The sequence below is a fragment of the Chlorocebus sabaeus genome, chromosome 15 (genome assembly GCF_047675955.1).
Source record: "Chlorocebus sabaeus isolate Y175 chromosome 15, mChlSab1.0.hap1, whole genome shotgun sequence".
Classification (NCBI taxonomy): Eukaryota; Metazoa; Chordata; class Mammalia; order Primates; family Cercopithecidae; genus Chlorocebus; species Chlorocebus sabaeus.
Genome location: NC_132918.1, coordinates 877,401 through 894,163, shown reverse-complemented (window position 1 = coordinate 894,163; position 16,763 = coordinate 877,401). Strand labels below are relative to the sequence as shown.

The 16,763-nt window shown below is 52.5% G+C and overlaps 1 protein-coding gene across 1 annotated transcript in view; it reads right to left on the bottom strand.

Annotated features, from left to right (window-relative positions):
• The window catches only part of SCN5A (sodium voltage-gated channel alpha subunit 5), a 100,300-nt gene extending 87,939 nt beyond the window's left edge, over positions 1-12,361 (bottom strand). The window contains exon 1 of the mRNA XM_073023354.1: positions 12,256-12,361. The gene's annotated coding sequence lies outside the window, so the exon portion shown is untranslated. The remainder of the gene's footprint in view (positions 1-12,255) is intronic.
• Positions 12,362-16,763: the final 4,402 nt, after the last annotated feature.

Sequence of the window (16,763 nt, the reverse complement as noted above, 5' to 3'; positions counted from 1 at the left end):
CCCCACCCCCAACTCCATCCTGCCCCAGGTTCATCAGCTTCTGGAACTGGATGCGTCCCTCCCTGCACCCGGAAGGTTCCTGAGAGCACAGGATGGGAGCAGACTGTGAATCTTCCTTTCCAGACTGGCTCCTCCTGGCACCCTGTCTTCTGGCACTGGCCACAAGCTTCCAATCCTCACCCGCCATCACTGCCCTGGGACAGGCCTCCTTGCCCCTGCTTGGACCATGGCAGTGCCTCCCTCTATCCTATCCCACACATGCAGCCCCCTGCTCCTAGATTTAGACATTCTCCAACATTCTGTGTGCCCTCAGTGACGCCAGAGTCACCTCCTGCTCTCTTCCCCACTCCACCTCCTCCAGGACACCTCTCCTGACTGCCCACTCACCCAAACTGACTCGTTCCTGTGTGCCCCTCACCCAGCTCTGGCCCCTTCCTGGCCTCTGCTGGTTACTGACAGGCCCTGTAGTACGTGTATTCACATCAAGGTAGAGATGCTGCACAGGGAGAATATTAACTGTTCACACCAGAAACTAGACCCCCTCTGCACTGTTTTCTCAACTGGCTTTCCTGAAGGAGGGTGTTCTGAATGCAAAGGCACACAGCTGGTGCTCAATCAGCAATAGTGCCACTGCTATGACATGGACACAACAGCCAGGCAGGTAGAGTGCAGCTGTAGGCACTGTTTGAGGTGGAAGATGGATGTGGGGTGAACTACTTGTCCCGGTTTACATGGGACTTTCCTCATTTTGGCAGTAAAATTTCTGCACCTTGGGACACCCCCAGTCCTGGACAAACCAGGGTAGCTGGTCACCCTGGGGAGCCTTCCCTTTCCTTGCAGCCCCTCCCTATTCACTCCCCTCCCTGATCCCAAAGGAAAGCACACTTCAACCTCCTGAGTCACGTCTGGCATTCTGGTCTCCTTGGAATCGGAGCCTCTGGAACACAGCATGCAAAGAATATTCTTTGCCACGTAAATTTATGCAAAGCATTGTGTGGAAGTGGTTCCCAGGCTTCCTAGAAAATCTCTGTGGGATTCCTCCACTCTGTGCTCCTCTCTCCTCCCTGCAGTTGGGGTGACCTTGGGCTGGAGCACCCAGCACCTAGGGTTTGCAGTCTCACCAACCCCAGAACACAGTGCAGCTTTGCCCGGCCACAGGGCACTCCCCTTCTGCCTGCCCCTCAGTGCTAAAGAAGAGGCTCAGGAAAAGGGTGTGGATGCCCTCAAAACCCGAGCTCACTCCCCAAAGGTGGAGGTCAGGACTCCCTGATCATACTCTGATCACACTCCACAAATGAGCACAGGCCCCTGCTCTCTACCCTGGCTGACTGGAAACCCTCCAAAGACGAGTCTGGGTGCTCCTGGACTGGCAACACCAGGGACAGGAGAATGGGACTAGATGTAGCTTGACAAGCTGTAACTTCACCCCAGTCATCCACGGGCCTCCAAATGGGGAGACGACAGCTAGCAACCTCGCTCACTCCAGGCTTCCTTGCCGGGAGTCGCCCGTCAGAACTTCTAGCCCTGCTTGTAGGGCAACTGCATTTCTTCCTTGAGAACACGTCAACCCATCAACACCTCACAGACTCATTTTATTAATTGAATGATTCAGTGAACATTTAATCAGCACCCATTATGTACACGGTCCTAAAAATGACTACACAGAATACTTTTCTTCCCAAAGTGATGGATCCCAAATCAACAAGGCATAATGGGGGGATGAGGAAGAGTCATCAGAGAAGAGAGTCTGTGGTGGCTGGCAAGGAAATTCACCCAGATTTGCTGACATTGGCAACGAGGAAATGCCCCGAGCCAGAGAACCAGGCCTTGCATCCACCTCTGCCTCCCGCTCTGGCCTCCCACCTCACCCTCTTGAAGATTTCCTGTTCCTAGGGATAAGGAAGTGGTTAGGGCTGTGCTTGGAAGTCAGCTCACCTGAGTGAGTCTGGGCCCTGGCCATGCATTTGTCTTGTGTCTTTGGGCAGATGAATTGATTGATGTTCCTTTACCTCAGTTTTTATTCGTAAAATGGGGTTAATAATAATATCTATTTCACAGGGCTGCTGTGAAACATAAATGTATTGATATTTGTACATGCTTGGCACACAGAAAGTGCCAAATGAATTTAGTTGCGACTGTGGTTATTGTTATTATTATTATTCTTATGAGAGATCCACCTCAGAAGGCCTCCTTGTTGCCCACACCAGCCCTCTCTGCCTGGGCTCTTTCCCTCCTCTCTGTATTCCTGGCACATTTGAATTCCCATCCCTACCTCAGCACAGGATGGATTAGTTTACTTGCATGCCTGTCTCTCCCCTGGATTTTTGTCCTGGTTTCCCAAAGCAGGGACTGGTGAATGAAGGAATGAAAGAATGAGGGAGTGTGAGATTAACCTCCCTATTGCCTGGATACACACTCACACTGTTGTGACTCAGTGCCCTTTCTAGACCTCAGTTTTTCCAATCCCAGGCACTGGACTAAGGACCGCCCCAGCAGCATCACATGCTCATTCTGTGCCCTGCACTGCACTTAGTACTGTTGGTGGATCACCTTACTTCATCCTTGCAACAATCCTAGGAAGACGGGGGTTATTAGCCTTGTTTTACAGACGGGAAATCTGACTCTAGGACGGATGAAGTTGTCTCAGTCTGTCTGAAGCCAGGCCTGTGAGCCTACCCATTGCACCACATTGCCTCCTACTTCTGTGTGCAGAGAGTTGGATAAAGGCTCATGGCTTGCCTATGGCCCATCTGCCTGGACTGGGTCTGTGACCCCCACTTCAAGGCTAAGAGTCAGCCCTGTCAACCTCATCTGGGCCTGGTTCTCCCTCTATGCAGCCCAGATGCTCCCAGGGAGACCTAGCTGATTTCTGCCCATGCCCGAAGAGTCAGCAGTTTTCCTGGCAGAACCAATTCCCTAGCAGTTTTTCTCTCCAGCTCAAGCACTATCCAACAACAGGGCGGCCACTCATTCACTGCATGTGGCGACCAAGTGCTACTGTGGACTGAGTTGTGCTATTGTAAAGTCACATGCATTTTGCAGACTTAGTACAATAAGGAATGTTGACTATTTCATTAATAATCTTTAATACTGATTACAGGTTAAACAGATAATATTTGATAGTATTATACTGGATTAAATAAAATGTGCTCAAGTTTAATTTCACTTTTTTTGGTTTAAAAACATGGCTATTAGAAAATTTAAAATTGCAAATGTGGCTTGCATTTGTGACTCATATTTCTATTGGATGGCACTGACATCAAGTTCCAGCCACCAGGCCCTAAGCCCTTAAAAAATTCTACCTGAGGCCGGGCACAGTGGCTCATGCCTGTAATTCCAGCACTTTGGGAGGCCAGGGCAGGTGGATCACCTGAGGTCAGGAGTTCGAGACCAGCCTGGCCAACATGGTGAAACCCTGTTTCTACTAAAAATACAAAAAATTAGCCGGGCGTGGTGGGAGGCGCCTGTAATCCCAGGTATTCGGGAGGCTAAGGCAGGAGAATCGCTTGAACCCGGGAGGCGGAGGTTGCAGTGAGCGAAGATTGCACCACTGCACTGCACTCCAGCTTGGGTGACAGAGCCAGACTCCATCTCAAAAAAAAAAAAAAAAAAAAAAAAAGATTTCTACCTGCTTTGGGGCTGAACCTCAGGCTAGTCTCAGACCAGAAAGTGGCCATCCTGGTTTCTGGCAGTGGCTGTGGGTGGTTGTGGAGGCTCAAGCCACAGGTTGGGATGGTGGGGGATGTAAGTTGGAGGGATCGACAGTAAGTTTCAGACCATCCCTCCCGCCCAGGCAATTATCTGCACAGTCTCGGCTCTCCCGGGCTAACAGCTTGGACAAAGGCTCGGTAGGGGTGCCAGCTGGTGCTGGTGGCCTGTGCTTTCAGGTCCTTGCTCCCAGATCAAAGGCACATTGGTCCGTCCTTGCACGGGGCCTCAGCTAACCAGCTCCCCACAGGCTCCGCTCCTTTGAGGCTGCATAGGCATTAACCCTGTCCAGTCTGCAGCCCAGTTCTGGGGGAGCTGGGAGTCTGAGGAGCCTGTCCTTCTCTACTCTTAATCTCTGCCTCCAGCGATCTTGCTAAGTCCTTCAGAATCATCCCCACCCTCCCGGAGGTGGAGGAGAACACACCCACCCTGAAGCCGGGGAATGCCCTCATTTACATGCATTTGCATCTCATTTATTCCAACACCCAGGCTGAAACCGAGGCTAATTCAGCTGACAGGAAAACCCTACCCGCTTTAGCTCTGTTGCTCTGCTGAAGTGATTCCCCCGGCAGGGATGAAACGAAATGGGGGTCCCTAAGACAGGGTCCTCCTCCAGAGGTGAGAACTGAGGAAGAGTGGGCCCTTCGGCCTGAGCCCTGAATTTAGCCCACCTCCCAAGGACAAACTGGCCTAGGGGTAGCCACTCTCTTCCCTGAAAGGCGGGCTGCCCTGATTTTTTCTTCATAGCCCTTCCCCACAGTAAGGATGGGGGTCGGGAGCTTGGCAGCAGCTTCTTCAACCCATCGACTGTTCATCAGTGTCTGAGTGTCAGGCCAGGGGAACTGCAAAAGGCCCAGATCGTTCAGGTACGCCCTCCACAGGGTACAGGGCATCCCCCTCCCTCAGGCCCAAGTCTTCTTTGTCAGTCCCTTTACACATGCCCAGGTCCATCCACAGGGGATCTAGAATATGCTGAGTGGCACTTCGCTGTCAGCCAAGGCAGCACTGCCCCGGCCCTGGGTCTCCAGGGTGGGGACCTGGATGGTCTAATACCCTGAAACCACAGAGATCCAGAGTTGGAGAGCCAGCTCAGTCACCAAGGGCATCCCACCCCAGACACCAGACCGTCTCTGTGTACACCCACATAGTACACACAATCAGGCCAAAAGGTGCCCACATGTGGCCCAGGAAACACCCTCATGGCACACAGGTGCCTGAGACAGCAATCAGCATTCTAAGTCTCTTTCTAGCTCAATTCCTTCCAACTCATTTTTCTCAATACTTGAGCTGAAAAAGAGCTTCACAGAGGAACTGTGCATTGATGCCATGGCAACTGAGGCATTTATGGGGTACCTACTGTGTGCACTAAGGGAGATGGAAACCTGGGAGGCCCACCTCTAGGGTCTCTTAGTGTCCAGAGGGAAATAAGCCAATCAACCAATACACTAAATTTATGCCACAAAGGTGTCCATGATGTATTATAGCCAAATGTGCAATCTTTTTTTCTTAATATTCTTTTATACTGAGGTATACTTTAAACACAAGAAAATGCTTCAGGTATACAGTTGGATGAGTTTTGACAAACGCATACACCTGTGTAAGTGCTACTCCAAAAAGACAGTAAACATCCCCTCACCCTAGAAAGTTTCCCACTATTCCTTTCAGGCAACTGCTCTGATTTCTATCACCTAGGTTTGTTTTGCCTGTTCTAGCACTTCATGCATATGGAATCCTACCTTATGGGCTCTTTTGTGTCAGGCTGTTTTTGCTCAACACTATGTTTGAGATTTTTACTTTGTATTTGCTGGCGAGTGTCAGCTAAGCTCCCTGTGTAATGCACTGTGAATACAAGTCACCCATCTGGGAACATGTCCTTAATTTGATCATAAAAGGTGAGGACTGGAAGGGACCTGAAGTCCAGCTATCTCTGGGGACTGCAGGCCCCAAGGGATCCTTAGGGAGTTTTTTTCTCTCTTTCCCTCAGACTTCCTGAAACAGAAGCTCAGCAATTAGACATCTAATAGGCACCTAGGCTCAGCAAGCAAGTGGGGGCTTTCCTTGGGTTTTCAGTTTTGTTGGCAACTAGCTGTCGCTTTATTGAACTGGCAGTCTGTGCTGCATCTGACCCAGCACAGTGGTGGGGCTGTCGCTGCAAACGGCCGGCTGAGCTCTGTGTCTTCTTCCGATCACGTCTATGAGCAGAACATGAGGAACAGAGGCTGGGGTGGGTGGCCTCTGGCCCTCAGTCTCCTTGTACTCCACAACCGCTGGTGTCCCTTGAGTGGAGCCCTGGGCTCAGTAAAGAATGAACACGGGGCTGGGGTTCTTCCTAGGAGCAAGCCCAGAGTCAGCAGAGCTAGGCAACCAAGGGCTGGTGCCTTGGCTTTGAGGGGCTTGCCTGGGCCACTTTCCTGCGCTTGGCCCAGGTCGATGAGGCTGGGGTTTTGAATGCCAGGCAGGGTGCACTGATTGGGCTGGGCTGGGCTGGTCCCACCCATGTCTGATTTTTTCCCCCATCTTAGATCATTTGGGGTACCTCCCAGCCTAGCCTGAGTGTAGGGGAATGGCTAATGTAGCTTGAGTACCCTGGGAACTGATTTGGTGCCCGAAGCCAGATTACCTCTCTCTGCTCTGCCATCTCTTTGAAAGCAGCCTCTTGCCTCGCACAGGCCTTCGAGGAATCAATACCCACCAGAACGGCATTTACCATTCTCCTGGTGCCAGGAGAAGCCTCTCTCCTGTTCAAAATCCATTCCCAGAAACCACGGGGGCTCCCTGGGCAAGCGCAAGGGTGAGGTCCTGTCTGAGCTCTGCCCACATCCCCGTGTGACCTTGAGCCTATGGGGCAGCCAGCACCAGCCTTGGCCACCCAGGGCTGTTAGGAGGCCAGGGAAAGCCCTTGGTGATGATGACAGGGGGTTCTGAGTGGACAAGGGACCCTCCTGGGTGCACACGGATGCTGTGAGAGCATCTCCATCCCTCCACTCTGCTAATAGCTCTGTGGGGACATGACTTTCCACTGCCACCCTAGGAGATTTAATCAGGAGAAGAAACTGAAGAGGAGAGAAAGAACTGAAGCCTCAGAGCATAGACATTCTCTGCCGACAACAGGCCCAGCCACATGATCTAAGCACTCACCTCTCTGAATTCTGTACATCCTCTGTGGAGGGGTTCCAGTCCCACCTCTTCCAGGCAGCTTCCCCTGGCTGCTCTGGGCCACACTGCCTTCCTACCAGGGAAGCTCAGCCCCTAAGTTCAGCCTTGCATTCTTCCTGTCCTGGGCAGATCTCTCCCTGGCCCTCTGAGGCGAACCTAGCAGGTCCTAAGGATTTTCACTGTCCTTTTCTGCCCCTCCAGAATAGTAAACAGAGTGAGGAATGGACAAGAGGGGTTGAGAAACTGTTCTATCAGACTCTGGCTTCGAAAATCACAACTAAATTTTATGTTGGGCTTGGGGCACACCAGGTACCCCTTGGGGAAATGAAGTTGCAGGGGGGAGGCTGTGGTACCAAGCTCCCCAGCCCATGGCTGTGGTTCTTCAGGGAAGGCAGGTGACGGCAGGCAGGGTGGAGAAGGTAAGATAAGTGTTAAAGAATTGATGTCAGACGGCCCCAGTGTTGTGCCAGGGGGTGGTGTCTACCTCCACAAAGCCTGGTCCTGGGACTTTCCCCACACTGGGGGTCCCAGGCTCCGACAATTGACGTGGGGTCTCTATAAATAGCGTCATTCCATATTGATCATCTTAAAAAGACACGGTATGTTCTAGGCCCACGGAGAGGAGAGTTGTGTCTAAAAATAGTCTCATCCCTAGGAACCGCTGCCAGCCTGAGGCAAGTGGTGTAAGCTGTGTATAGCCGAATGGGCAGTCTGAAGGGGTGGGTCAGAAACAGACACACAGAACCTCTCTGTCCCCACCCCATTCCTTCTGCTCCAACCCACAGAGCTCGCCCCTGTCTCAGGGCCTTTGCACTTGCAGTTCCCTCTGTAACATTCTTTCCCTAGATCTCCCCAGGCTTGGTTCTTTTCATGTTACTCAGGTCTCAGTTCAGTCTCCTCCTTCAAGGGGCTTTCCCTGCCCACCCAGTCTAGAGTCACCCCCATGTCTCTCCATCACATTGTCCTGTTGTAGTTCCTTCATAGCACTCGCGCCTATCTCAAGTTATCTTCTGCATGGATTGGTTTAATGTTATCTCCCTACTTGCAGGTAAACTTCATGAGAGCAATTGTTATAGCTTGTCCACCTTCTAGAACCTTCCATGGCCCAAAGGCATGAACTCTGCCTCAGACCTCTGCATCAGGGCAGACTGGGCTGGCAGTAGGCCATGGGGCTCTCCCATCCCAGGGTTCCCCTGCAGCCCTGGCCAGCCCTGTAGTGGGTCTGCTTCCCACAGGGCCCAGCCTCTGTCCACAGGCTACCCACTGGCCCTGCTTTTTCCTCTCTCTGCCTTCTTCATGTATTTAGCCACAGGGCTTTTCCTCCAGCTCCCTTCTCCTAATCCTATCACCCTGGACACCTGCCCTAGACAACCTCATCTTGTCCCCACATAGGGCTTTCTGGAATACCCTTCTCTCTGCAGAGCAAGGGCTCCCTTCCCTTCTTGCCCGTCACCCACAGCAGGAATCACAGTTCCTGCCATCAAAATCTCCCTCTTGGGGATTCACAGAAAGAGTTATTCCCCCTACCCAGGCCTTCCCAACTGCCCCATGAACAAATAGTAACCACTACACACTTCACTGGCACAATCTTAACTCACAGACCTGCGGCTGAGGGAAAGGCTTTCCTCCCGCACGGCGATGTGCTGCACGGACACGCATGTCTACAGTGTCCACTCAAGGCTCTCCCGACAGCCCTCCCTGACCCCACCCCTCGCCAGCTCCCTTCTATCTCTCTCCTCCCTCTTCAACCATCAAACTCTTTGAAAGAGCTGTCTACACATGCTGTCTCCACGTCCTCACCTCCAGCTCGCTTCTCAACCCACTCCAAACTGGGTTCCATTCCCACCAAGTCACTCATTCATTCATTCAACAAGAACCTGTCTGTGCTGGGCATACATTCTGCAGGCGCTGAGTAGAGTTTCTCCTACCAAGGTCACCAGCACCCTCACCATGGCTCGATCTAATGGACACTTCTTTTTAAATTATTCATTCTTTTTCTATCTATTCATGAACTTATGAGAATGCACCTTAAGTCTCTCAGCAGAAGGAAACAGGGCACTTTCCCTCCCCCACTGAGCGGGGCACTCTCCTTGTCTTCTGCAGCACCTCCTACTCCTGGCTTTCCTCCTACCTCTCTGGCTGCTCCTTCTCAGCCTTCTCTGCAGACTTCTCCTGCTTTGATGGTTGGAGTATTTCTGGGCTCCTGACTCAACCCCCTTCCTTCTTACCCTCTACACCATGTTAGAATCACCTGAGTGCTTTCAAAACTCCTGATGCCTAGGCCCCATCCCAGGGCCAAATGAATTAGCACGTCTAGGAGTAGAGCCTGAGCATAGGTATTTTTATTTAAAGCTTTCCAAGTGATGCTAATGTCACCAGGATTGAGAACCCTAGGTCTGTACTCTCGCTGGGCAATCTAATTCAGTGCCATGTCTCCAATGACCAGCCTCTGCTGAAGACTCCAAGTTTCCATTTCCAGCCCAGATCTCCATCCTGAACATACTTCCTTCCTGGGCCCTTCCCTCCAACTACCTTCTGGATGTCAGCATCTGTCTCCGGAAGTACACCAGGTTCAAATCAGAACCATGACACATCTGTCACTTCTCCTTTGCTCTTCATCAAGTTTGCCAACCCAAATTTAACTTGCCCATTCTTCTTCTCATGGTGCGCCAGGGGGCAGCACACCTCACTTAGTGAGACATTGGAGGTGGGGAATGGGAGAGCATCATGTCACCTGACAGAGAAGGAAAATGGGACACCATAAGTTCTATTACCTGTGGTAAACTGCCAGTCACCTCTCCTTCAATGGAAAGACTTCAGATGGCACCCGTGGTCTGAGCTGGGGAGGTGGTAGCGTACACAGCAGATATTGACACTTGGGCTCAAACCCAAGTTCTGCTACTTAGAAAATGTGATGGTATGCAACTATTTAACATTTCTGGACCCCCAGTTTCACCATCTGCAAAATGGCCGTTATGATGGTCCCTATCTCTAGGGTTGATGCAAGGATTCAGTGAGATTAACCTTATAAAGCGCTTAGTGCCATGCCTGGCCTGCAGAAAGCACTCAGTGAATGTTAGCTATTTTTAGTAACATTACTGAGGATAAATTCCCAATTCCTGAGCAGAGCTCACAAGGGCCCCCGTGACTGTGACCTTGGCTTTAACTCCGCTCTTCTCTTCCTCACACCATGGGGCCCAACGAATCACTCAACTAATAATTGTGCTGTTTCACATTTCTGTGCTTTTGTACATACTGATCCTAACAGCTAGACTACATTGTCCTTGCCTGGAAAACTCCTATTCACCCTTCAAAACCCAGTGTGGAAGGTTATTTTTGTTAGAATAAGACTCTTGACTATCCCAGTCAAAGGTAACCACCTCTCCTGTGAGTGGGCTCTGGGGACACACTTCTATCATTGTACACCCTTCCAATAACCTTCCCACGAGTGAGCAGAAGCCAGCCTCCTCTGAACAGATCACAGACTGCAATTTGCCACTGTCCCTGGCTGCCCTCAGGACTCCCTTCTCTTTGGATTGCCTGGGCACCAGCTTCCGCTGTTCCCCCATCCCCAGCTGTCTTGGTGCTTCCCACCAGTCCTCCGAGCCCAATCTTCATGCTGAGTGAGTCAATCCTAGAATTTTTCCAGGGGAGCTTTGATCAACACACAGAGAGGGGGCTGAGCACCTTAGAGCACAGCAGCTGCCCATGCCACATTGGGCTGAATGCTGGCTCTTGGCACTCCAGGGCCAGTTCCCCTTCTGCCCAGATCCTCCTGGCTCAGTTCTAGGATCTCAAGGTATCTTCACACTGAGTGGTGCCCCCAATCCACTGACTCTCTAGATGACTTTGAATAAGTCCTTGAGCTCCTGTGGGCCTCAGTATCCCCACTTGTACAATATGGTGGTGATGACATGATTAAAAGTTTAATGAGGCTCTTTTCAGCACACAGGTGGACACTGTAACATAGAATCTGTGTTCCACACCCTGGCTGGCTGTCTCCTGACTTCACCCTCTCCATGCTCCTGCGACAGCAGCCTGACCACCCTCATTCCACCTCTCACTCATTACCATCAATTCATGTATACCTGCCCAATTCTAACCGAGTGGAGCTGAGGGCAGTGGCAAGGGCCTGGGCCCCCAGTAGCTGGGACCTCAGCTGCTCAGGGTCCCACTAGATCCTGAAGGATGGTGGGAACCTGGGAGAGGGATTCGGATGCCATGGCATGGTGGCGGTCACGTGGTGTGACTGTCGGGATGATACTGCCTAGGCTCACTGGGAGACACACCTGGGGTCTCAGCAGGAGGCGAGCAGATGCCTGGGAATGGAACATAGGCCCAGGACCTTAAGAGGAGATAGATCCCATGGCCCGGGGCTCGGCTGAAGGCACTAAGGAGCACAAGAGTGAGTCCTGCACTATCTTAGCCATGGCGTCCTGATCTGGCTGTGCGCTGCTCTCCAACAGGTGTTTGCAAGTCAGGCCTACAGCCAGCGACTTGTCCCCAACATCATTTCCCCCCATCCTCATCACCACCACTAACAGTCCCCACACCTCTGGCCCCCACCAGCCCTTGGCGTCTGGGACAAGGCTTGACACCTCCACTTTCTTCCAGGGCGCCACCAAAGACGATCAAATAACACAGAGGTCAAGAGCCACCTCCCATCAGGGTGCGTGGATCTGTCCGGCTCAGAGACAGGGGGGCAGAGAACTCTCTCCAATCTCAGCGCACAGAGATCTCTACCCCTTCGAGAAGCACAGAGATCAGATAGAGGAGATGTGGCCCCTTTAGGGCGTCAAAGGGCACCGAGATCTCTACGTGGTCTAAGCGCGCAGAGATCTCGTCCCACAGAGAGGACAGCCCCAGCGGACGGTTCCCCCTGGGCCCAGAGAAAGGGGGTGCGTGGCTTCCTCCCCCATATCCAGCCCTGCTCAGCCAGCCCCCGCAACTCCTGCTCTCTGGAACCACATTCACTGCGCGCCCAGTCGCCGCTCTGACCTTGGGGTCTCCGGCCTCCGGAATCCGGGTCCCAATCCCAGACCCTCCCCGAGCCTGCGCCAGGGATGACCGGGAAGCTGGGGCCGCAGCTCCCCCTCCCCCGGCCCTCGACAGCGCACCGGGAAACCCGGAAGGAAAGGGAAGGGAAGGGGGGCGCACGGTGATTAGAGACGTCTCCCCCGGGGATCCCCTCCAGCCGGGCGGATCTGCGCCCCTTTTCCCCCTCCGTTTCTCGGGGGCACTGATCGGGGAGGGAGCGGCTGGCTGGACCCGGGCAGGGGAGGAGCACGCTGGGGCTGGAGGCTTCGGCCCTCGGGGAGGAAAGTTGGGCGGCGGCAGGCGGAGGGGGCTCCGGCCGGGCCAGGGCTGCCGGGCGCGGGGGCGCTCGCTCACCTGCTGGTCCCCCGGCCCGGCCCCGGGGTGGGCGGCTGCTGCTCGGCGCGGACTCGGCTCGGCGCGGGGCTCGGGGCACTGGGCGCAGGCTCAGTGGCCCCGGGGGAGCGATCCCCGCATCCTACGGGCGCCGCCGCCGTCTCGGCTCCGCGGCTCCGTTCGGGCTCCCGGGCTGGGCAGGCGGCGCGCGGGCTCGGGTTGGGGGCGGGGTCGGGGGCGGGGTCGGGGCGGGCCCCGCCTGGGCTCGGCCTGGGGCTTGGGGCCCCGGGCTGGCTCCGCCCCAGAGCGACGCGCCCGAGGCTCCGCACGTGGCGCTCCGCCCGCTCGGAGGTGGGGGACACACCGGCTCCCGCCGGGGCGCACACTCCCACACCGACCCGGGGCGCACAGCCACAGACAGCCGCCCACGCGGCTGCGGACAGACAGACACAGGCGGGGGTACACACACGCCGACCCGGGGACGCTTTGCCACAGATGGCCACCCACGCGGACGCGGACAGGCACACATGAACAAACACTAGCATACACACCAGCACACGCCGGAGTATACACACACACACACACACAACCTTGCTGACTTGGGAAGGCTACATCAGACACCCACCCACACACGTGGACATGGGCGTATACTGACACTCATGCCGAGACAGACACACGCTGCCATAGGTATACCTGCACTGACACAGACACACACATGCACCCTGAGACAGATACACACCCCCACACACCCACACAGACACAGACAGACACATCATTGACACACACTGACACTGAGGAAGACACTCTGACAAACTTAGACACCCACATGACTTAGACACACATCCACTGACACACTGACACAGAGACACACACAGTCACTCGAACCACACTTTCCTGGAGACACACTTAGTGATGCCACAGAAGTCTGCACAACGGTACACACCTACCTGAACACACTGACAGAACCAAACACACACCCAGACCCAGAAGGAAGCAGGCAACCAACACAGAGACACCCACACGCGCACACACAAACACACACACACATATATACATGTATACACACATATATGTCTGTATATGTGTGCCTGGAGTCACATACCCACACACCAACTGTTTCTCACTCAGAGACATGGTCACAGGCACACACACACGGAGACATACGCTGACAAACAGTTGCTCACACGCCCATGCCCAGGACCTAGGGGACACACTTCTTGTTTAAACAAAACAGGCCATCAGGGCAACCCGCTTGGGTCCCCTTCCACGCTGTGGAAGCTTTGTTCTTTCCCTCTTCACAATAAATCTTGCTGCTTCTCAAAACAACAACAACAACAATAAAAACAAACAAACAAAACAAAACAGGTCATCAGCTTTTGCCCACAGATCACTACAGTCATTGGTAGTGATGGCACACTTTTCTGCCACATTTTCAGGGCTCCCAGAAGCAAGAACCGCTCTTAGAGAGCCAAATGGGTGCCAGGGTGGGCACAGAGGTGCTGGGTTTGGGAGCCCAGAGGCTGGGACCTGCTCCTCCATGATGGGGACCTTGGAGAGGTGGGAGGGCAACGAGGTGGGTGGGGGACAGTTTCAGTTTGCGACCTGGGTGTGGGGCTTCGTTGGACACCTTAGGTACATACGGAGGGGCTGCTCTGCTTGCGGGAACGGATCAGTAAGAAAGTCAGTCTACAGGAAAGTTCAGGACACGGGCCTCTCCGGCCCTGAATTAAGTGGGGTGTTTGGGGTACAGACGGATGGACCACAGGTCGGCGGCCAGTCTTTAGCCTCTGACGAGCCTCAGGTTGGCTAGCAGCTCCCACTATCGGCCAGAAGGGGAAGTGCAGGCAATGTCAACGTTTCAGCCCTCGTGCGGTACCGCCTTCCCAGAGTCACACCGACCAGGCAGGAGAGCACAGTAGCAGGAAGGTCCTACCTCCCCTAAGAAGTTCCCTCACGGGCTTCTCGGCCTCAGAATGAAGATTCTACTTGCAAACTGACATTGGGTCAAGCAGGAGACAAGGCTGGGATAGAAGCTGCTGGGGGTAGGGTTGGAGACCTGCCTCTCCTCCTTCCATATGTAGCAGAAGTGGAGTTTTCAGTCTCCTGTTTAGTATTGGGCAACTGGATGTTGCCAGCAGGAGAGGTGGGCTGAGCCTGGTAAGTCTACATGCACCCTGAATTTAAACAGGGGCAGAGAAGCCCAGGGGATGGGGAACCAGAGCTCTGACCCTGTAGAAGTTCATCCATAAAAGCACACCTTGTGGTCCAAGAGAGGCCTCAGAGTGCAGAGAAAGGCAACAGGTGTCTGGAGACAGGCACTTCCTACAAAGAGCCCTTGCCAAGATCTTGGCTACTCCCTTCTCTTTGCCAGACCCTATTTAAATTTTTTGTTTTGTTGTATGAGACGGAGTCTTGCACTATCTCCGGGGCTGAAATGCAGTGGCGTGATCTTGGTTCACTGCAACCTCCACCTCCCGGGTTCAAGCAATCCTCCTGCTTCAGCCTCCTGAGTCTCTGGGATTACAGGTGCTTATCACCATGCCCAGCTAATTTTTTGTATTTTTAGTAGAGACGGGATTTCACCATGTTGGCCAGGCTGGTCTCGAACTCATGACCTCGTGGTTCGCCCACCTCAGCCTCCCAAAGTGCTGGGATTACAGGCGTGAGCCACCATGCCTGGCTAACCCTATTTAATTAAAGCAATAAGAGGAACATGTCATTGGCTGTCAGAGATAAATGTTTTTAAAAACTAGTATTTCCTTTATTCACCCCTCAGTTCCGCCCAAGGTTTGCCTTTACTTTGCCTCAGGTTCAAAGTTGGGTTAACCATATCATTACTCCTCTCTTGTGTTTTTGTTTTATTTCTTCCCCCATCATCACTCCACTGCCATCTCCTTCTCCACACAGGCACCTCTCTAAGAGCTAAAGTAGGTCTTTATGTGCACATCCTTGTAAAACAGGTAGTATTGTTGTTTGTGCATATGTGTTTTCTCTTCTAACAGCCCAAAGCTTTCCTTTTTATGTTTTACTGCTATTGAACCTACATAATGGAAAAGTGCACAAATCCTAAGTGTTCACTTGAAAGGGTTTTCTGTTGTTGAACACATCCGTGTGACCAGTACAACACAGAAACCAAACGTTATCAGTACCACAGAAGACCTCTTTGTGCTCTCTTTCCGTCACCACCACTACACCCACCCAGAGTTAACTACTACAGTCACATCAAATTCCCCTTGCTAGTTTTGCCTGGTTTTGATATTTATTTAAAGTGGAGTTGTATAATAGGATCTTTTGTGTCTGGCTTCTTTTGATCAGCTTTATGCTCACGAGAGTCACATGTAGTTGTAGTTCATTCATTCTTGTTGCTGTACAGAATCCTATTGTATGCATATACAAGACTTTACCCATTCTACTGCTGATGGGCATTTGGGTAGTTTCTAGTTTGGGGTTCGTGAGTAGCACACCTATGAACATTCTAGTACAGAAATTTTGATGAACATATGTACCATTTCCGTCAGGTACATATCTGGGAGTGGAATTGCTGAGTCACAGGATAGTGTTTGTTCACTTTTAGCAGATGTTGCCAGACAGTTTTCCATAGTGGTTCCACCAATATTCACTCCACCAGCAGTGAATGTATGCATTCTTTAACACTTAATACTTTTGTCATTTTCATTTTATCCCCTTCAGTGGGTGTGCAGAGGTTTCATATTCTGGGTTTAATGGGCATTTCCCTGATGACTAATGAAATTGAGCACATTTTTTATGATGAATGGCTGTTGGTGTGTATGTGCTTTTTATTTATATAAATGGGTATTGTTCTAGATTTCCTTCTTTTCCTTATGTTTTTCCCTCAACACCCTGCTTTTGAGTTGTATCTGTGATAGCTGCAGAATGTTCTGTATTCTGCATCCATGACACTTTATTAATCCATTCCCCTCAAGGTGAGAGATGGAAGAAGGTAAGTAACTGTTTTGTGTTCCTGTTTTCTTCACTCTGCTAATTCCAGGAGTGGAGGTGGACAAAGAAGCAAGTGGGGTCTCAGATCCATAAACAATCAGGACCAGGAGGCATCTTAGACTGTGGAGGTGCAGGTTGGGGCTGAGAACAGGAGGCCTGGGGGAAAGGCCACACAAAGGCCAGCAGACCCAGAAACACCTTGCCCAGCGCTCCCCGGCAGAGGCTGGTCCTCCCTCATACAGATGGCTATCTCTGAGCTCTAGATGGGGGGCATCTGGCGCAGTGGAGGCAGACTCGAAGAGCCTTACTGAAAGTAAGGGAGTCTAGTGAGAACCCTGGCTTCCTCCTTCTGCTGAGTGCTGGAACTCTGACTCTGACTCTTAACGTGCACTTCCCACTAGGCAGGGGGCTGGGAAATTTCACATTGAGACACTGACCAGCCCAAGAGAAAACATCTCTGATACTGGGCACCAACATTACCATCTATACTGCCCACTTGTCAAGAGACTCTGCCTGCTCCACATTCATCCACACCCCTCTTTCTCCTTGCCTGCCTCTCCCATGAAGGC